At 53.4% G+C, this 20142-nt stretch overlaps 1 long non-coding RNA gene across 3 annotated transcripts in view; it reads right to left on the bottom strand.

The window, feature by feature from the left end:
* Positions 1 to 14706, bottom strand: part of LOC138580626 (uncharacterized) — a 52600-nt gene extending 37894 nt beyond the window's left edge. For all 3 annotated transcript variants that reach the window (XR_011304306.1, XR_011304304.1, XR_011304305.1), the window contains exons 1-2: positions 14634 to 14706; positions 14144 to 14257 (exon numbers count right to left, since the gene is read on the bottom strand). This is a non-coding gene — a long non-coding RNA (uncharacterized lncRNA). The remainder of the gene's footprint in view (positions 1 to 14143; positions 14258 to 14633) is intronic.
* Positions 14707 to 20142: the final 5436 nt, after the last annotated feature.

Genomic DNA, 20142 nt, shown 5'->3' with positions numbered 1-20142 from the left:
TCCACACGCGAATAGGCTGGGCGCGTGTATTTCAGGGGTGCGCGGGAAGTTCCACACGCGAATAGCCTGGGCGCGTGAATTTGAGGGGTGCGCGGGAAGTTCCTCACGCGATCGGGCCTGGGGGAGCGGGCTACGTGTATTACAGGGGTTCGCGGGAAGTTCCACACGCGAATAGCCTGGGCGCGTGTATTTCAGGGGTTCGCGGGAAGTTCCACACGCGAATAGCCTGGGCGCGTGTATTTCAGGGGTGCGCGGGAAGTTCCACACGCGAATAGGCTGGGCGCGTGTATTTCAGGGGTGCGCGGGAAGTTCCACACGCGAATAGCCTGGGCGCGTGTATTTCAGGGGTTCGCGGGAAGTTCCACACGCGAATAGCCTGGGCGCGTGATTTTGAGGGGTGCGCGGGAAGTTCCACACGCGAATAGCCTGGGCGCATGTATTTCAGGGGTGCGCGGGGAGTTCCACACGCGAATAGCCTGGGCCCGTGTATTTCAGGGGTGCGCGGGAAGTTCCACACGCGAATAGCCTGGGCGCGTGTATATCAGGGGTGCGCGGGAAGTTTTACACGCGAATAGCCTGGGCGCATGTATTTCAGGGGTGCGCGGGAAGTTTTACACGCGAATAGCCTGGGCGCGTGTATTTCAGGGGTGCGCGGGAAGTTTTACACGCGAATAGCCTGGGCGCGTGTATTTCAGGGGTGCGCGGGAAGTTTTACACGCGATTTCTGCACGGTACGTGTATTTCAGGGGTGCCGGGGAGTCCCACATGTGATTTGACAGTGTGGGTCCTCCCAGGTGTACCCTGTACACCCTCCACGGCCCCTGCAGGCAGCCCACACCACAGGGGACTACCCTGCATCCCTGGTCATGTCCCGCAGGCAGCCCACCCAACATGGGCATGCCCCCCAGCAAAGGCACATGTCTCCTTGAACTAATGAACACCAACACATGTCCCCTTGCACCCCCACCCCCCAGCACTGTGGGGCACATGCCAGCAGTCCCCCACCCATGTCCAACTCATGTCCCCCACCACCCCCACCCCCCAGCACTGTGGGGCACCTGCCAGTAGGCCCCCACCCATGTCCAACTCATGTCTCCCACCACCCCCACCCCCCAGCCACCAGGGTCACCCTCCACCAGGGCCCCACTCATGTCTCCGACCACCCCCACCCCCCAGCACTGTAGGGCACCTGCCAGCAGGCCCCCACCCATGTCCAACTCATGTCTCCCACCACCCCCACCCCCCAGCACTGTGGGGCACCTGCCAGTAGGCCCCCACCCATGTCCAACTCATGTCTCCCACCACCCCCACCCCCCAGCACTGTGGGGCACCTGCCAGCAGGCCCCCACCCATGTCCAACTCATGTCTCCCACCACCCCCACACCCCAGCACTGTGGGGCACCTGCCAGCAGGCCCCCACCCATGTCCAACTCATGTCTCCCACCACCCCCACCCCCCAGCCACCAGGGTCACCCTCCACCAGGGCCCCACTCATGTCTCCCACCACCCCCACCCCCCAGCAGTGCAGGGTCACCCTCCACCAGGGCCCCACTCATGTCTCCCACCACCCCCACCCCCCAGCACTGTGGGGCACCTGCCAGCAGGCCCCCACCCATGTCCAACTCATGTCTCCCACCACCCCCACACCCCAGCACTGTGGGGCACCTGCCAGCAGGCCCCCACCCATGTCCAACTCATGTCTCCCACCACCCCCACCCCCCAGCCACCAGGGTCACCCTCCACCAGGGCCCCACTCATGTCTCCCACCACCCCCACCCCCCAGCAGTGCAGGGTCACCCTCCACCAGGGCCCCACTCATGTCTCCCACCACCCCCACCCCCCAGCACTGTGGGGCACCTGCCAGCAGGCCCCCACCCATGTCCAACTCATGTCTCCCACCACCCCCACACCCCAGCACTGTGGGGCACCTGCCAGCAGGCCCCCACCCATGTCCAACTCATGTCTCCCACCACCCCCACCCCCCAGCCACCAGGGTCACCCTCCACCAGGGCCCCACTCATGTCTCCGACCACCCCCACCCCCCAGCACTGTAGGGCACCTGCCAGCAGGCCCCCACCCATGTCCAACTCATGTCTCCCACCACCCCCACCCCCCAGCACTGTGGGGCACCTGCCAGTAGGCCCCCACCCATGTCCAACTCATGTCTCCCACCACCCCCACCCCCCAGCACTGTGGGGCACCTGCCAGCAGGCCCCCACCCATGTCCAACTCATGTCTCCCACCACCCCCACACCCCAGCACTGTGGGGCACCTGCCAGCAGGCCCCCACCCATGTCCAACTCATGTCTCCCACCACCCCCACACCCCAGCACTGTGGGGCACCCTCCACCAGGGCCCCACTCATGTCTCCCACCACCCCCACACCCCAGCAGTGCAGGGTCACCCTCCACCAGGCCCCCACTCATGTCTCCCACCACCCCCACCCCCCAGCAGTGCAGGCTCAACCTCCACCAGGCCCCCACTCATGTCCCCCTGCACCCCCACCCCCCTGCCACCATGTGCAGCCCCCACCAGGTCCTCACAATCCCCAATCATGTGCGTAATGGTCAGCCTCCACAGCCAAAAAGACCTACCAAGTAACCCATTCACCCACATGGAAATGGAAATCACATGTTACACCCCCAATGTACATGAAGCAAATGAACCCATGTCCGTCACACACATATTTTCAAATTGAATGGGAAAACACACAACATGACATGCATGAAACCAATGACATGAAACCACACAGTGAACAATGTAAAAAAAAATGTATTGAAAAAAATACAAATGCCAAAGAAAGAAAACTAACTACAATGTAAATGTGAAAAAATAAGCTGCATGTCCGCATAAAAACACAAAACTAGAAAATCAAATCAAAAAAATTATGTCCAAAGTGAAATGTAAAAACTCTCCATGCAACAAAGAACTATGTACAAAAATAACAAGGGTCCATCATCACAACTGAACTAAGGAAACCTCCTAAAAAACCTACCTAAATATCAACTATATACAAAAAGTGGAGCAGTGTCCGTCGACTCCAAATAATAATAAGAACGAAAGGAAACCTAAAACTAAAGAACTATATACAAAGGCGGCGGGCAAGTCCAGCGGCTCACTCTGTGGTGTTCCGGGCCAGGGCATCATCGAACTCCTGTTCGATGTCCCGGAGGCGGTCCAGTTCCATGGCCCCGAGGGTCCGCAGGGACGACGCTGTGTCCTCCTCCAACCCCCTGCGGATTGCCTCGAGGCACTCGGCCCGCCTCAGGGCCCTCCGCATGGAGTTCTCCGCCCTGACCATTGTGAGCCGCGCCTCTTCCGCCCGCCGCCGCTCCGCACCTATGGCGTGGCCCAACCGCTGCCACACGGAAGACACTCTCTGTCCTGGGTCCTCCTGCCCTCCGGCCGATGCCTGCCCCTCCGATGTCGAAGGCCCCGAGCCTTCATGGCTCCCACCATCTTGCTGCTGCTGCTGCTCTGCCTCTGCCCGTGCACTGCCTCCTGCTGCCTGCACATCCTCCGCCGGCTGGGGTGCACCTGTTGATGTGGCCACCCCTGCTGGACGTCCGACTCCCGACTGTGGCAGGGATGCCTCCTCCACCAGCCTGGCCGCACTGTCAGAGGCAGCTCCACAGGGCACCCAGGTGACTGATGGGTGGGAAGATGGCACAGAGGACGACTGGCGCGTAGGGGGTCCAGTTGAGGAGGGGGTCGGAGCAAGCCCCATCAGACAGCGGAATCCGGCCTGGGTGACCTGTCCCAGCAGGCTGACGTGGTCAACGAGCCATTCGAGATGACGTGCAGTCTCTCCATGAAAAGACTGCAGGTCACCTCGCATGGCCCGTTGACGCAACGCCACACCAGCCAGGACAGGCTCAACCCGGTCCTGGATGGCCACGTCCGCAGGCAGAGGAAGGCCAGTTGACGTCAGCTCATCCCCTGCCTGAAAACGGGTCTGGACGTAGGCATCCCTGCTGGTGCAAGATGATGCAGGGACAGGATCGGGGACAGGATTGCACACAGGCACCTCCGCGGCCGCCTGTGCTGCCTCCTGTCCCTGGTCCTGGACTGCACCACTAGCACCAGTGGGATCCCCACCTCCAGACCCCGTCTCTGGTGCTTGCACGGCCTCCTCCTCCACCAGACCCCCCACCAACCTGGATGACTCTGTGCCATCTTCCCCTGTTGGGCCCTGTGGGGTCCCAGCTGCCCCTTCTGCTGCCGAGGAGTCCAACTGCAACCTCCGCCTCTTGGACCTCCCCCCGGCAGCTGCGGCCTGGGACGCGGCACCGGACTCCTCACTCCCCGACGAGATGACAACACGGGAGGGGAGCCGGGCCTTGCGTCTCCGGCTGGCGGTCGGATCCCCGCCGCTGTGCTCCACAGCACCTTCTCCGCCCTCTTCATCAGTTGACGCTGCAGACAGGGAGAAACAAAACACAGGCATCAGGGCACTGTACAATGGACACATACACGCATGACAGTTGCACATGAGTGGCATTGGCAAACCTCAGACATGTCATCACAATCCCCAACAGACATGTCATTGCAACTGGCACACATGAGCCATACCACAGCCATATCGCAACTGCCACCACCATCCCCACACATACAACAGCATCAGCAGCCAAAGGGGAGCCATACATCACATGCAACACAGGAAGTGCACCACACATGTACACACACCACCACACTTGCATGCATGTCTACACCTCTGCCAAGTGTCGCACTGTTCAGACGGGCATCCATGTCACATCTGCCAATCAGGCTTCCACATACCGCTGTCACATGCATCCATGTAGCATCACTGTTGCACCTTTGACAAATACACACACATGCACATGTACACAGTGCTCATACATGCAGCCGAAAACAACATACATGCCTGACATCACGGACATGTCTACTTACATACACATTCATCCAAACATGTGTGCACGCACAACTGCATTTGCCATGCAAGCCCACACACACAAGCACCATCCATGTCTCACACATTACAGCCCTCGCATGTGTCAGCCCCACGGCCCTGTACACCCCCACCCATACTCCACCCCATACAAACAGATGTGCAACTGGCAGAATGGGGAATGATCACCACACGCCCTGCTCACAACCAGGATGCATGTACACTCACCGCTCGACTCCAGACGGCTCTGCTTCTCTAGGACCTGGACGTGGAGCGCTGGGGATATGCGTTCCAGGACCCCCATCTGTTCTTCCGACAAGTGGCCCCGGCGCCCCTTGGCATCCGCTGCCTTCAAGAGGCGCCGGGCCTTGTTCAGGGTCCTGGACCTGAAGTCCTCCCAGCGCTTCCTGACATGTTGTAAGTCCCGGACTGCCACCCCCTCCGCGTTGATGGCAGTCACGATGTCTGTCCAGATCCGAGTCCGTCCTTCCTTGTCGGCGCCGGAACTTCCAAAGAGGGCATCATACTGCCCCAGGACTTGCTCCACCAGGACACCAACTTCGGTGGCACTGAAGCTGGTGCCCCTCTGCCTCTCTGGCCGGGGGTTGTCAGTGGTCACAGATGGTGTTAGCCCCGACATGACAACCCCAGAGGCAGGAGTGGGTGGGCAACTGGGTCCTGGGGCTGGGCTGTGGAGCGATGGAATTCCAGTCGGGAGTCTTCTGTTCCAGCAGGGGTGGTCACAGCAACAGCACCCCTGGCTGATGTGCAGGCAGCAAATGGCAGTGCACGTGGGCAGCAGGCAGTCAGGCAGCAGCAGATAGCAGGTGGGAGCGTGCTCGGGGCTCTGGGGGGCAGTAATTCGGCCTTCTGGGCAGGAGCGTGGTCTCCCGTGTGCTCACGCGTGGCCAGCTTGGTACGGAGTGAATTGGCACGTGAAAATCCTGCACGTCAGCGTGAAAACCGAGGAAAGGCCCTTAGCGCGTAAGCGCGTCAGCACGCATACGCGATTCCATTGGACCAAAGGCCCTCAGCGCGTAAGCGCGTCTGTGACGTGACCCGCACGGGTGTTTCCCACACAGCACGTGATGACAGAGCACACGTGGAAAGACTGCACGTCAGAGTCTCATCGCGTGTAATTGGACAAAAGTGCGTGTACACGCGATTGGCCTATGTACGTGTATATGAGGTGTGCGCGGACACTTACACACGCAAGTACGTCAGCGCACCTGTATCCCGGTGTACGGCCATTTCCACCAATCACACGCAATGAGACTCTGACGTGCAGTCTTTCCACGTGTGCTCTGTCATCACGTGCTGTGTGGGAAACACCCGTGCGGGTCACGTCACAGACGCGCTTACGCGCTGAGGGCCTTTGGTCCAATGGAATCGCGTATGCGTGCTGACGCGCTTACGCGCTAAGGGCCTTTCCTCGGTTTTCACGCTGACGTGCAGGATTTTCACGTGCCAATTCACTCCGTACCAAGCTGGCCACGCGTGAGCACACGGGAGACCACGCTCCTGCCCAGAAGGCCGAATTACTGCCCCCCAGAGCCCCGAGCACGCTCCCACCTGCTATCTGCTGCTGCCTGACTGCCTGCTGCCCACGTGCACTGCCATTTGCTGCCTGCACATCAGCCAGGGGTGCTGTTGCTGTGACCACCCCTGCTGGAACAGAAGACTCCCGACTGGAATTCCATCGCTCCACAGCCCAGCCCCAGGACCCAGTTGCCCACCCACTCCTGCCTCTGGGGTTGTCATGTCGGGGCTAACACCATCTGTGACCACTGACAACCCCCGGCCAGAGAGGCAGAGGGGCACCAGCTTCAGTGCCACCGAAGTTGGTGTCCTGGTGGAGCAAGTCCTGGGGCAGTATGATGCCCTCTTTGGAAGTTCCCGCGCCGACAAGGAAGGACGGACTCGGATCTGGACAGACATCGTGACTGCCATCAACGCGGAGGGGGTGGCAGTCCGGGACTTACAACATGTCAGGAAGCGCTGGGAGGACTTCAGGTCCAGGACCCTGAACAAGGCCCGGCGCCTCTTGAAGGCAGCGGATGCCAAGGGGCGCCGGGGCCACTTGTCGGAAGAACAGATGGGGGTCCTGGAACGCATATCCCCAGCGCTCCACGTCCAGGTCCTAGAGAAGCAGAGCCGTCTGGAGTCGAGCGGTGAGTGTACATGCATCCTGGTTGTGAGCAGGGCGTGTGGTGATCATTCCCCATTGTGCCAGTTGCACATCTGTTTGTATGGGGTGGAGTATGGGTGGGGGTGTACAGGGCCGTGGGGCTGACACATGCGAGGGCTGTAATGTGTGAGACATGGATGGTGCTTGTGTGTGTGGGCTTGCATGGCAAATGCAGTTGTGCGTGCACACATGTTTGGATGAATGTGTATGTAAGTAGACATGTCCGTGATGTCAGGCATGTATGTTGTTTTCGGCTGCATGTATGAGCACTGTGTACATGTGCATGTGTGTGTATTTGTCAAAGGTGCAACAGTGATGCTACATGGATGCATGTGACAGCGGTATGTGGAAGCCTGATTGGCAGATGTGACATGGATGCCCGTCTGAACAGTGCGACACTTGGCAGAGGTGTAGACATGCATGCAAGTGTGGTGGTGTGTGTACATGTGTGGTGCACTTCCTGTGTTGCATGTGATGTATGGCTCCCCTTTGGCTGCTGATGCTGTTGTATGTGTGGGGATGGTGGTGGCAGTTGCGATATGGCTGTGGTATGGCTCATGTGTGCCAGTTGCAATGACATGTCTGTTGGGGATTGTGATGACATGTCTGAGGTTTGCCAATGCCACTCATGTGCAACTGTCATGCGTGTATGTGTCCATTGTACAGTGCCCTGATGCCTGTGTTTTGTTTCTCCCTGTCTGCAGCGTCAACTGATGAAGAGGGCGGAGAAGGTGCTGTGGAGCACAGCGGCGGGGATCCGACCGCCAGCCGGAGACGCAAGGCCCGGCTCCCCTCCCGTGTTGTCATCTCGTCGGGGAGTGAGGAGTCCGGTGCCGCGTCCCAGGCCGCAGCTGCCGGGGGGAGGTCCAAGAGGCGGAGGTTGCAGTTGGACTCCTCGGCAGCAGAAGGGGCAGCTGGGACCCCACAGGGCCCAACAGGGGAAGATGGCACAGAGTCATCCAGGTTGGTGGGGGGTCTGGTGGAGGAGGAGGCCGTGCAAGCACCAGAGACGGGGTCTGGAGGTGGGGATCCCACTGGTGCTAGTGGTGCAGTCCAGGACCAGGGACAGGAGGCAGCACAGGCGGCCGCAGAGGTGCCTGTGTGCAATCCTGTCCCCGATCCTGTCCCTGCATCATCTTGCACCAGCAGGGATGCCTACGTCCAGACCCGTTTTCAGGCAGGGGATGAGCTGACGTCAACTGGCCTTCCTCTGCCTGCGGACGTGGCTATCCAGGTCCGGGTTGAGCCTGTCCTGGCTGGTGTGGCGTTGCGTCAACGGGCCATGCGAGGTGACCTGCAGTCTTTTCATGGAGAGACTGCACGTCATCTCGAATGGCTCGTTGACCACGTCAGCCTTCTGGGACAGGTCACCCAGACCGGATTCCTCCGTCTGATGGGGCTTGTTCCGACCCCCTCCTCAACTGGACCCCCTACGCGCCAGTCGTCCTCTGTGCCATCTTCCCACCCATCAGTCACCTGGGTGCCCTGTGGAGCTGCCTCTGACAGTGCGGCCAGGCTGGTGGAGGAGGCATCTCTGCCACAGTCGGGAGTCGGACGTCCAGCAGGGGTGGCCACATCAACAACTGCACCCCAGCCGGCGGAGGATGTGCAGGCAGCAGGAGGCAGTGCACGGGCAGAGGCAGAGCAGCAGCAGCAGCAAGATGGTGGGAGCCATGAAGGCTCGGGGCCTTCGACATCGGAGGGGCAGGCATCGGCCGGAGGGCAGGAGGACCCAGGACAGAGAGTGTCTTCCGTGTGGCAGCGGTTGGGCCACGCCATAGGTGCGGAGCGGCGGCGGGCGGAAGAGGCGCGGCTCACAATGGTCAGGGCGGAGAACTCCATGCGGAGGGCCCTAAGGCGGGCCGAGTGCCTCGAGGCAATCCGCAGGGGGTTGGAGGAGGACACGGCGTCGTCCCTGCGGACCCTCGGGGCCATGGAACTGGACCGCCTCCGGGACATCGAACAGGAGTTCGATGATGCCCTGGCCCGGAACACCACAGAGTGAGCCGCTGGACTTGCCCGCCGCCTTTGTACATAGTTCTTTAGTTTTAGGTTTCCTTTGTTTTTTCTTATGATTTGGAGTCGACGGACACTGCTCCACTTTTTGTATATAGTTGATATTTAGGTAGGTTTTTTAGGAGGTTTCCTTAGTTCTGTTGTGATGATGGACACTTGTTATTTTTGTACATAGTTCTTTGTTGCACGGAGAGTTTTGACATTTCACTTTGGACAACATTTTTTGGATTAGATTTTCTAGTTTTGTGTTTTTATGCGGACATGCAGCTTCTTTTTTCACATTTACATTGTAGTTAGTTTTCTTTCTTTAGCATTTGTATTTTTTTCTAATACATTTTTTTTTACATTGTTCACTGTGTGGTTTCATCTCATTGGTTTCATGCATGTCATGTTGTGTGTTTTCCCATTCAATTGGAAAATATGTGTGTGACGGACATGGGTTCATTTGCTTCATGAACATTGGGGGTGTAACATGTGATTTCCATTTCCATGTGGGTGAATGGGTTACTTGGTAGGGCTTTTTGGCTGTGGAGGCTGACCAATACGCACATTGTGAGGACCTGGTGGGGGCTGCACATGGTGGCAGGGGGGTGGGGGTGGTGGGAGACATGAGTGGGGGCCTGGTGGAGGGTGCCCCTGCACTGCTGGGGGGTGGGGGTGGTGGGAGACATGAGTGGGGGCCTGGTGGAGGGTGACCCTGGTGGCTGGGGGGTGGGGGTGGTGGGAGACATGAGTTGGACATGGGTGGGGGCCTGCTGGCAGGTGCCCCACAGTGCTGGGGTGTGGGGGTGGTGGGAGACATGAGTTGGACATGGGTGGGGGCCTGCTGGCAGGTGCCCCACAGTGCTGGGGGGTGGGGGTGGTGGGAGACATGAGTGGGGCCCTGGTGGAGGGTGACCCTGCACTGCTGGGGGGTGGGGGTGGTGGGAGACATGAGTGGGGGCCTGGTGGAGGGTGACCCTGCACTGCTGGGGGGTGGGGGTGGTGGGAGACATGAGTGGGGGCCTGGTGGAGGGTGCCCCTGCACTGCTGGGGGGTGGGGGTGGTGGGAGACATGAGTGGGGGCCTGGTGGAGGGTGACCCTGGTGGCTGGGGGGTGGGGGTGGTGGGAGACATGAGTTGGACATGGGTGGGGGCCTACTGGCAGGTGCCCCACAGTGCTGGGGTGTGGGGGTGGTGGGAGACATGAGTTGGACATGGGTGGGGGCCTGCTGGCAGGTGCCCCACAGTGCTGGGGGGTGGGGGTGGTGGGAGACATGAGTGGGGCCCTGGTGGAGGGTGACCCTGCACTGCTGGGGGGTGGGGGTGGTGGGAGAGATGAGTGGGGGCCTGGTGGAGGGTGCCCCTGGTGGCTGGGGGGTGGGGGTGGTGGGAGACATGAGTGGGGGCCTGGTGGAGGGTGCCCCTGCACTGCTGGGGGGTGTGGGTGGTGGGAGACATATGTGGGGGCCTGGTGGAGGGTGCCCCTGGTGGCGGGGGGGTGGGGGTGATAGGGGACATGAGTGGGGGCCTGGTGGAGGCTGCCCCTGCACTGCTGGGTGGTGGGGGTGGTGGGAGACATGAGTGGGGGCCTGGTGGAGGGTGCCCCTGGTGGCTGGGGGGTGGGGGTGGTGGGAGACATGAGTGGGGGCCTGGTGGAGGGTGCCCCTGCACTGCTGGGGGGTGGGGGTGGTGGGAGACATGAGTGGGGGCCTGGTGGAGGGTGCCCCTGCACTGCTGGGGGGTGGGGGTGGTGGGAGACATGAGTGGGGGCCTGGTGGAGGGTGCCCCTGCACTGCTGGGGGGTGGGGGTGGTGGGAGACATGAGTGGGGGCCTGGTGGAGGGTGCCCCTGGTGGCTGGGGGGTGGGGGTGGTGGGAGACATGAGTGGGGGCCTGGTGGAGGGTGCCCCAGCACTGCTGGGGGGTGGGGGTGGTGGGAGACATGAGTGGGGGCCTGGTGGAGGGTGCCCCTGGTGGCTGGGGGGTGGGGGTGGTGGGAGACATGAGTGGGGGCCTGGTGGAGGGTGCCCCTGGTGGCTGGGGGGTGGGGGTGGTGGGAGACATGAGTGGGGGCCTGGTGGAGGGTGCCCCTGCACTGCTGGGGGGTGTGGGTGGTGGGAGACATATGTGGGGGCCTGGTGGAGGGTGCCCCTGGTGGCGGGGGGGTGGGGGTGATAGGGGACATGAGTGGGGGCCTGGTGGAGGGTGCCCCTGGTGGCTGGGGGGTGGGGGTGGTGGGAGACATGAGTGGGGGCCTGGTGGAGGGTGCCCCTGCACTGCTGGGGGGTGGGGGTGCAGGGGGACATGAGCAGGTGTGCAGGGTAGTCCCCTGTTTTGTGGGCTGCCTGCAGGGGCTGTGGAGGGTGTACAGGGAACACCTGTGAGGACCCACCCAGCCTAATTGCGTGTGATAATTCCCGCACACCCCTGTAATACACGTACCAAGCCAAATCGCGTGTGATAATTCCCACGCACCCCTGTAATACACGTACCTGGCCAAATCGCATGTGAAACTTCCCGCATACCCCTGTAATACACGTACCCTGGCCAATCGCGTGTTGAACTTCCCGCGTACCCCTGTAATACACGTACCCTGGCCAATCGCGTGTTAAACTTCCCGCGTACCCCTGTAATATACGTACCCTGGCTAATCGCGTGTATAACTTCACGCGTACCCCTGTAATACACGTACCCTGGCCAATCGCGTGTTCAACTTCCCGCGTACCCCTGTAATACACGTACCCTGGCCAATCGCGTGTTAAACTTCCCGCGTACCCCTGTAATACACGTACCCTGGCTAATCGCGTGTTAAACTTCCCGCGTACCCCTGTAATACACTTACCCTGGCTAATCGCGTGTTAAACTTCCCGCGTACCCCTGTAATACACTTACCCTGGCTAATCGCGTGTTAAACTTCCCGCGTACCCCTGTAATACACGTACCCTGGCCAATCGCGTGTTAAACTTCCCGCGTACCCCTGTAATACACGTACCCTGGCTAATCGCGTGTATGACTTCACGTGTACCCCTGTAATACACTTACACTGGCTAATCGCGTGTTAAACTTCCCGCGTACCCCTTTGATACACGTACCCTGGCCAATCGCGTGTTAAACTTCCCGCGTACCCCTGTAATACACGTACCCTGGCCAATCGCGTGTTAAACTTCCCGCGTACCCCTGTAATACACGTACCCTGGCTAATCGCGTGTATTACTTCACGTGTACCCTGTAATACACTTACCCTGGCTAATCGCGTGTTAAACTTCCCGCGTACCCCTGTAATACACGTACCCTGGCCAATCGCGTGTTAAACTTCCCGCGTACCCCTGTAATACACGTACCCTGGCCAATCGCGTGTTAAACTTCCCGCGTACCCCTGTAATACACGTACCCTGGCTAATCGCGTGTATGACTTCACGTGTACCCCTGTAATACACTTACCCTGGCTAATCGCGTGTATGACTTCACGTGTACCCCTGATATGCACGTTACCCGCTTTGCGTTCCTTGTTTGGCTGCCCTGTAAACTGGTCCAGGGTTAGCGCAGCCCTTTGCGATGATTTAGCGATTTTGCTGGCTTTTCCTTGCGCGAGGGCGTTCTTGGGGGCGTTACTGGCGCTGCTGCAGGGTCGCTGCGATACTCTGCGCCACGGCTGGTTTGGGAGCATGAAATCCATGAATACGCTGTGCGCGGAAATCGGTTTTAGCGCACGTGCCTGGCGCAGTCAATCGCACGCGGACACTCTGCGCCAGCCGCTTGCGACACTTTTCTGCGAAATTCTATGAATTACCCTGTTAATGTTTTGAACATGGGAAACAAGCCTGCATGTTAGCCGCCTTCCGTCATTACATTTTGATTCGAGGAACATTTCATTTTTACAGTGGTAAACACAGATAAAAACTCTTTGGGTGCTTTGTTTAAAAATACCCCAGAGCTGTGCCATTTTGCAGGCCCAGGCCTTTGCCAAAAAATACATTTTGAACTAAATAGAGATTTTCAAAGGAGACATACATACACAATATATACATATATATTTTAATAACTCAAGTTTATTATAGTCAACATTAAAGGCAGCCGATAAACTTGGTCATACAAGAAAATATGAATTATCTGTAATAAATAGGTAAAAGTTATCCAATCCCTCAAACCCCCCCAAAGAGAATAATGACCACCCATATTTACCCCCCCCCCCCTTATCCCCACTCTCCTTTAATTGCCTACCCCAGAAACCAAAAAAACAAACACCCCATCCCCCAACCTCTACCCAGTGATACATATTTATGTAGGCGGAAACATGTTCAAACCAATAGTAAGTAGTTTACATAAGTGAAGTCAAATAGATTTCTTTAGCTTGTGAGATATTGAGACCCTACCTATACAAATATGACCAGCCCTCCATGAGCAGTGAAACCTCTTAAGGAAAATTATGCTTTGATTCAGTCTGTCAAATTGAGAGTCGGAAGAGGAAAGAGACAAAAAGATAACAACTGCCATGGAGTAATTGTAGCATGGCGATCTTCCACCATTTTCACCATAAAACATGCTGCAGTATCTCCAGTTCAGAATCCATGCAAGAGTCTCTCTAGTTTGATATCCATACTCTAAGGGTGCAGAAGTAAGACTCTGGCACAGAGGGGTCATAGTATTTGCAATAAACCTTTATTCAAGGATAAAAAGTAAAGGAAAAGCTCTATCTCACCCTAACTCTAAGAAGAGATTCCCTGCCTCAACTGAAAAAACTAGTGTCAGTTTCGTTCCCGAATGGTAGATTTGACGATCTACAAAAATATATTAAACAAAAAGTGCCATTAAAAACAAAGCTCCTACTACCCAGCTGGTTTAAAGGTGATGATTCATATAGCATATCTGAAGAATCACCCATTTCACCCACCTGTTGTCCATATAGTGTGATTTTAGGACTTCTGAGTATGTCTACTTGGAATTATTTATCCAGTATACAAAAAGTTCAGAAAACATAAAGAAGATGGAACTAGTGAGTATTCCGTTATTTCTACTATCGGATTTATCTATATTCAAACTGGAACTTACAGTAAATCTCTAATGTAGCCGTAATCCAATTTTAGTTGCTTAATCTGGCTAGGGCCAGGCAATGGCAGTCTGGCGATTTGGAGCGGCACTTCAGGAATCCTTCTGTTGTGCTATCTGTGAATGATGAAAAGACATAGAATTGTGGACGTTGCACCCTTTATTTGTATCATGGATGTGTCTATAGTTTAAACTTTGACAGCGATATCTGTCAATAAAAGGGAGGAGTATTTTTAGCCTCTCGTGGTGCACTTCGCGAGTGTAAACTATTTCATATATATTATTAATCGTGCTGTTAGCTGTACTACTGTAAAGGGCATATCAAGGATTTATAAATGTGCCTCTGTATTTCTTTGTAAACTTAATGGGTCCGTAATATTTTGTAAAGCATGGTGATGAGATCACATGGCAGAGGGTTGCGTCTGCCGTGTTCTACTCTAGGCAAAGATGCCTTAAAAAAGCAAGAGGAATTTACTAAGCCCGTTCGACTTACCTTGCTGCAGCTAGTAGTAGGAATGAATTCTGATCCGAAACGGCTGTAAAAGTCTTCCTTATTACCAATCACGTGACTCGCGTCATGTTGTCACGTGACAATTTTTGTTGTACGAACATTTAACAGGACGTAACTTTTTTCAAGTAACTTTCTAAATGTGTTTGACAGAATATTGGTGTTCTTGTCTGCCCATTTTCTTTACATGGCTTTTTTAAAGGAAAATTGATGCTTAATGTTACGTGCTCATCTGACAGTGTGTCATCACGTACCTGTGTTATATTGCAAACGTCTATAGATCGATTAATTAAATCGATGTATCAGGCGCAAAGGCAGGTTGTTTTTATGATCTCACTTACTTAACTTTGGAAAGTTTTTTTCTTGTTTGATAATATTACCATATTACAGGTAATAGGGACTCTCAATCTCCTATGGTACATAGGTGAAGTGACCTGACCAATCCGAGTATGTGGACAATGACCCCGTTTGTGGTATTGACATAGTTATGCATAAAGTATATATTAATGCCATAATGTTACGTGCTGTTGCCATCTATGGAGCTGCCAGTGGATGACCCTCATGTGTATGTCAGGTGGCATACAGGGCTTTATATGAGGAAAGGTGAATGATAGAGGTATCACCATTTATAATTAAAGATAGGTCCCCTTATCTGGGTCTTAATACGGGTACAGAGCTTGACCATGGTGTGCAGATCTGGTTCCCTTTCACCAGGTGCTGCGACAAAGAAGAATTGCATGGACAGACTTTCCAAGCTGAAGGGGGACTGTGACACACGCTTAATTCACTAACCAGCCAAGCACTTATATGAACTGTCAATCAAGTTCCAGTCCTCTTCATCTGGGTGTGAGTCCAAGACTCGCAATTCAAAGCTCAATTTTCCCTTTTCTGGGCCTGGTTAACTCTCCTGCGAAGACCTAGTTCAACTCTGTGCACTTCTCTGGCTTTTCTCTGACTGCATAAGGGTCCCAAACCCTCCTTTCCCGATTTCCCATGTGTGCCACAACCTCCTTGAGCCTTCACCTCCTTTCTGACTACCTGCATACTTTCGAGTGTGGTCTGTGTGGTTTACGCCTCCATTGAGGTAGCTGGGTTCATTTGCAGGGCTCCGGTACCATACTGCAGCTTTCATTGCTTTGCAGCATCTCCGTGGTCTTGCTTCAGGCCGTGCAGTCCTCATGTCCTGGACTGTCCCCGGACTCTCTATTCTTCCTCTTGCCATCCTGGCCAGCACCCGTATGTACGCCCGGTTCCTCATGGCTCTCACGATTCCTCCAGGGAGGGCTTGACAATCTGCCAAGTCCTTCTTTGGATTTATCTTGCTTCTTCCAATCAATGGCTGTGAACCAAAGGGGTTCCAATGGTTATTCAGCATTACTCGGTACCTCCTCCTCATCCAAGTACTAAGTAAGTATTGTGTGATAACACACTAGTAATCTTCCACATCTCAATACTAAGTGTGTGCTGGTATGGTAACTCACTAGGATTCTTTCTTGTCTCAGTACTCTCTTTATGGACTGCTTTAGAAAAGTACATATGGTATAAGGATAGGAGTGAAGAGGACTGAGGTGAAGGAGAAGTGGGGTAACTGTAGGTAGAATGTCTGTGGTCATGGGATTGGTGAAAATACTGCATTCTCCCCGGATAGTCGTCCATGGTCCCATAGGGGGGATCCCTCCCCATGAGATCCTCCCGCTGAGTACCACCCCCCAAGGGGACTAGCGGCCTCACCTCCCTGACCTCATGAAGAGGGACTCGCCCTAGGGGGCCTAGGGGAGAAAGGACAACATCCGAAGACTTGTCACAGTAAGTACACAGAAAGATTAACAGATTAAATGGTTTCAAGTTGATGATGAGTACAGCTCACATTGGGGTCAATGCATTCGTCTCTGATCAAGAATATTATCCAATTGCCAGCTTCTAGGACACTCACAATTGCAGAGAAAGCTTGCTCTTAATGGTGGAGCTGTTCCTGGTAAAATGCCAGGTACAATTCCATGCCAATTCTGCTCTGTTGAAAGGTATAAGTAGAATCCTATTTAGTAGGAACCAACTGTTGAGACTGGGTGGAATGGTTCATCACTCAATATTACCTCATGTGAGCATAATGAAGGACTGTTTGCTGTCCAAGTCGATAACTCTGTCTTCTTCTTGTGCACCAACTTGATTGTTATTCATTGCAGCACTTCACTCTCATGGTTAGAGATCAGCAACAGGCACCCCTGCTGCGGTGCTTTGCAGGAGGCATACAGTAGGTACTGGGGAACTGTTGTACAAGAATAGGATAAGTAGCACTGGTGCTACTGGAATCGCTGTACTATTTAGGATAACCAGTTGCACCTTCCTGCCAACCTGAGTTGAGTGTAAGAATGTCCATTCTGTTCTCACCTTAGATTGCTTTGATAAGTGCAACAGGAAGTGATATGCCAAAGTTACTGCAGATGCAGTCCAATTGTTAGCAGACGTAGTCCACCTGTTTACTCTCAAGTCTGTTTGTTCACCAAATATGATTACAACAGTCGTGCTTTTGGTTGCTTTCAGGGCATGAAGAAAACAATGAGGAGAAACAGAATTACTCCAACTGCAATGATACAAAAGAAATCTGGAATGCCAGTGCGCAGAATTCCTGCATCTGTCCTCATCCATCTGTTTACTTTCAAGTCTGTTTGTTCACCAAATATGATTACAACAGTCATGCTTTTGGTTGCTTTCAGGGTATGAAGAAAACAATGAGGAGAAACAGGATTACTCCAACTGCAATGATACAAAACAAATCTGGAATGCCAGTGCCCAGAATTCCTGTATCTGTCATGATGACAATCTGTGGATGTTCTGTTTCCAGAAATTCGATTTTTCCTGAAAAGGTAGACCTTTTGAAGATTGTACTCATGCCATCTGAGCAGATTTAGCTGCTTTCCACAGGAATATGGTCAGACACCTTGCCTTATCATCTGATTCTTGGAATGTCTCGGTTGTTCTGGCAATGGCTAGGTTCTTCATTGTGCCAACATCAGTGACAGTAGCAGGAACTGGAGATATGTGACATGACTTCGGGCTATTGCAGTTGCATTGGTTCAGCATGTACTGGGTGGTTGGTGAATGATTCCACAGCAAGTGAATACATTGGTGACAGTGACCAGGCAGAACATTCTCACTGGCACAAAACAGCACATTTTGTTAACCTGAGCAATGTAGGATCCATTGGGTAACACGTATGATCTGCTCAGAATAGTTAGAACCCATGTAGCACTCATGGTGCCGACGGTAGAATCGGACATCAGTTGACCGGTCTGTATTTTTGTGATGTCTTGCCATTTAACTTGAAGTGTACTAACAGAGGGCTTAATTCTCAACCCTGTTTTTTATGCAAGTGGCGCATCTCCTCACCTGAGCAAAAAATATAAGCAACCCAATTCACAAAAGGTATCTGAATGTGCTCCCCTTTTGTGCATTTGCGCAAATAAGGGGGGCATTTCAGGGCATTTAGAAGTGCAACCAGAATTAAAAAATGGGATGCACTTTTAAATGACCTGAAGTGTGACAGCCGCGGTTGGGAATTGTAAATATTACTGTAGTGCCTTTTATACTATGCGTATATGTGTTGGGCAAACCTTAAGTAAGGCCTAGGACAGCTTGCTTCTAGGCTTGCATATCTTTATCTGTATATGCAGAAGAACATGTCACTGCTGCCACCGCAGATCTTGCATTCTGAATTCTAGCTGACAAGTCTGCCCATTGCATTGCCAGACCTGTGCACAGAATCTGTTCTGTGTGTGTTTGTGTACGTAACGCATACAGGCTGGATTCATCTCTTTGATGTTATAAACCTTCTGCTAGAACTGTTCAGCTACTATAGATTTCTCTCTGGAATCTTTTAAGTTACTTTCTACCTACCATTGCATGTCTGACATTTATCAATTGACAATGTATAACTAATCAGAGACAATAAGTGTGGGCTTGTGCAGAACAACTTTTTGGAGAACTAGGAGAAGTCAATCTAACGCTGTTGTTTGCACTTATGTGTGTTGCAAGTGCTTTTCTTTTTGGGTGCTGACTTTCAAAGGTATTATTATGGTTGCATTTGCAGATTACAGAAGCACATGTAACTGAATATGTCGAGTTTGTCCCAATGCCTAGAATTGCTGTCCCACCACTGTAATATACCTCTGCAAACCCTCACAGCGGGATGTTTTAGGACCACTTCTTGTGCATCTGATTGTAACGTCCATTCAGGAGCATACATCTAATTTAACTCTGATTTGCAATGCTGCTGCACACCAGATGTTCCTGAGCAGAAGCACATTAATCCATCTAGTGTGAAGTGCTTTAACGCTCAAGCTGCTTGAGGGTGTTGCCGCTTCCCGGTGAACTAGTAGAGTATTCAGGTGTATAGTGCTGTCCACAAGAACCCTCCCTTTTTTCTGTCCAACAACCTGCCCTGCTGTTAAGACCCTTTGTTGGGGAGTGAACATCAGTCCTGGTTTTGTGGAGCCCTGTGAACAATATGCTATTGAGTTGGTCTCAACATAATTACAAACTATGCATGCAAATGTACTCTGACCAGGAACCAATGTTACTTGCACATCCTTGTCAGTGATCAATATCTTGAAGAGGAGTGCTTTGATTAATTTGATTGTAATGTTTTGCTGAATTTGTTAGCTTTCCACTCTGATCGATGGAAATTTAATTTTACTAATGCATAAATTAGTCTCATCAATGCTGCATAGTTTTCTTCATATGTATGACCACAGATTAACAAATAATATATTCCGGAAGCTGTCTGAGTGTGAGAGGATTCAGCAAATGTGCACAGTGTTTTAGAAACTGTGAGGTGCGATTCTCCCCTCATCTGACAATAGGAATCATACAAATGTAACCTCTCTTTGTGCCAACTTTAATTTGTTTAAATTGAAAACATGCACCACTTGGCAATTAATATTTTTATGATTGAATATGCCGTGTGAGTGTGGATTTTCAAATGATCATCTTTTGATGTTATCCATATACTTCCAGCAATCAATAATGCCTTCTAATGGACTGTATTCTGCTTGAATATGTTCGATCACATATCACATAAATATACCAGAGATTGACTAGCTTACAACCCAAGTCAAGCTACATGCCTGGAGCCTCATTTCATATCTATTGGTTTTGACACACACTATGTTTGCAGTGCACAGAATACACGCTTATGGGTCTGCTTTATACTTTGAAAGCAGTGGTCATATTTCATGAAGACATTATGCCATGGCCTGTACCTCTGAGCAATGTTTCACATTTCTCTGCCGCTCTGTGGACAAAACTCTCTCTGTCTTTATATATGTATTGTTTTCAAAATAATGAATCATTGTTAATTCTGCACTGATATGTAAAGTTTAATTTCCATGCCTGCTTTTTAACATTCAAGACAATGGGCCTCATTATGACTTTGTCGGTCCGTAAACACCGGTGCCGGTAAGCCTACTGGCACCAGTGTTTCCGGATCGGTACAGTA

This window comes from Ambystoma mexicanum, chromosome 3p (genome assembly GCF_040938575.1).
Source record: "Ambystoma mexicanum isolate Mex_15411 chromosome 3p, UKY_AmexF1_1, whole genome shotgun sequence".
NCBI lineage: Eukaryota > Metazoa > Chordata > Amphibia > Caudata > Ambystomatidae > Ambystoma > Ambystoma mexicanum.
This window is presented reverse-complemented; position numbering and strand designations above follow the sequence as displayed.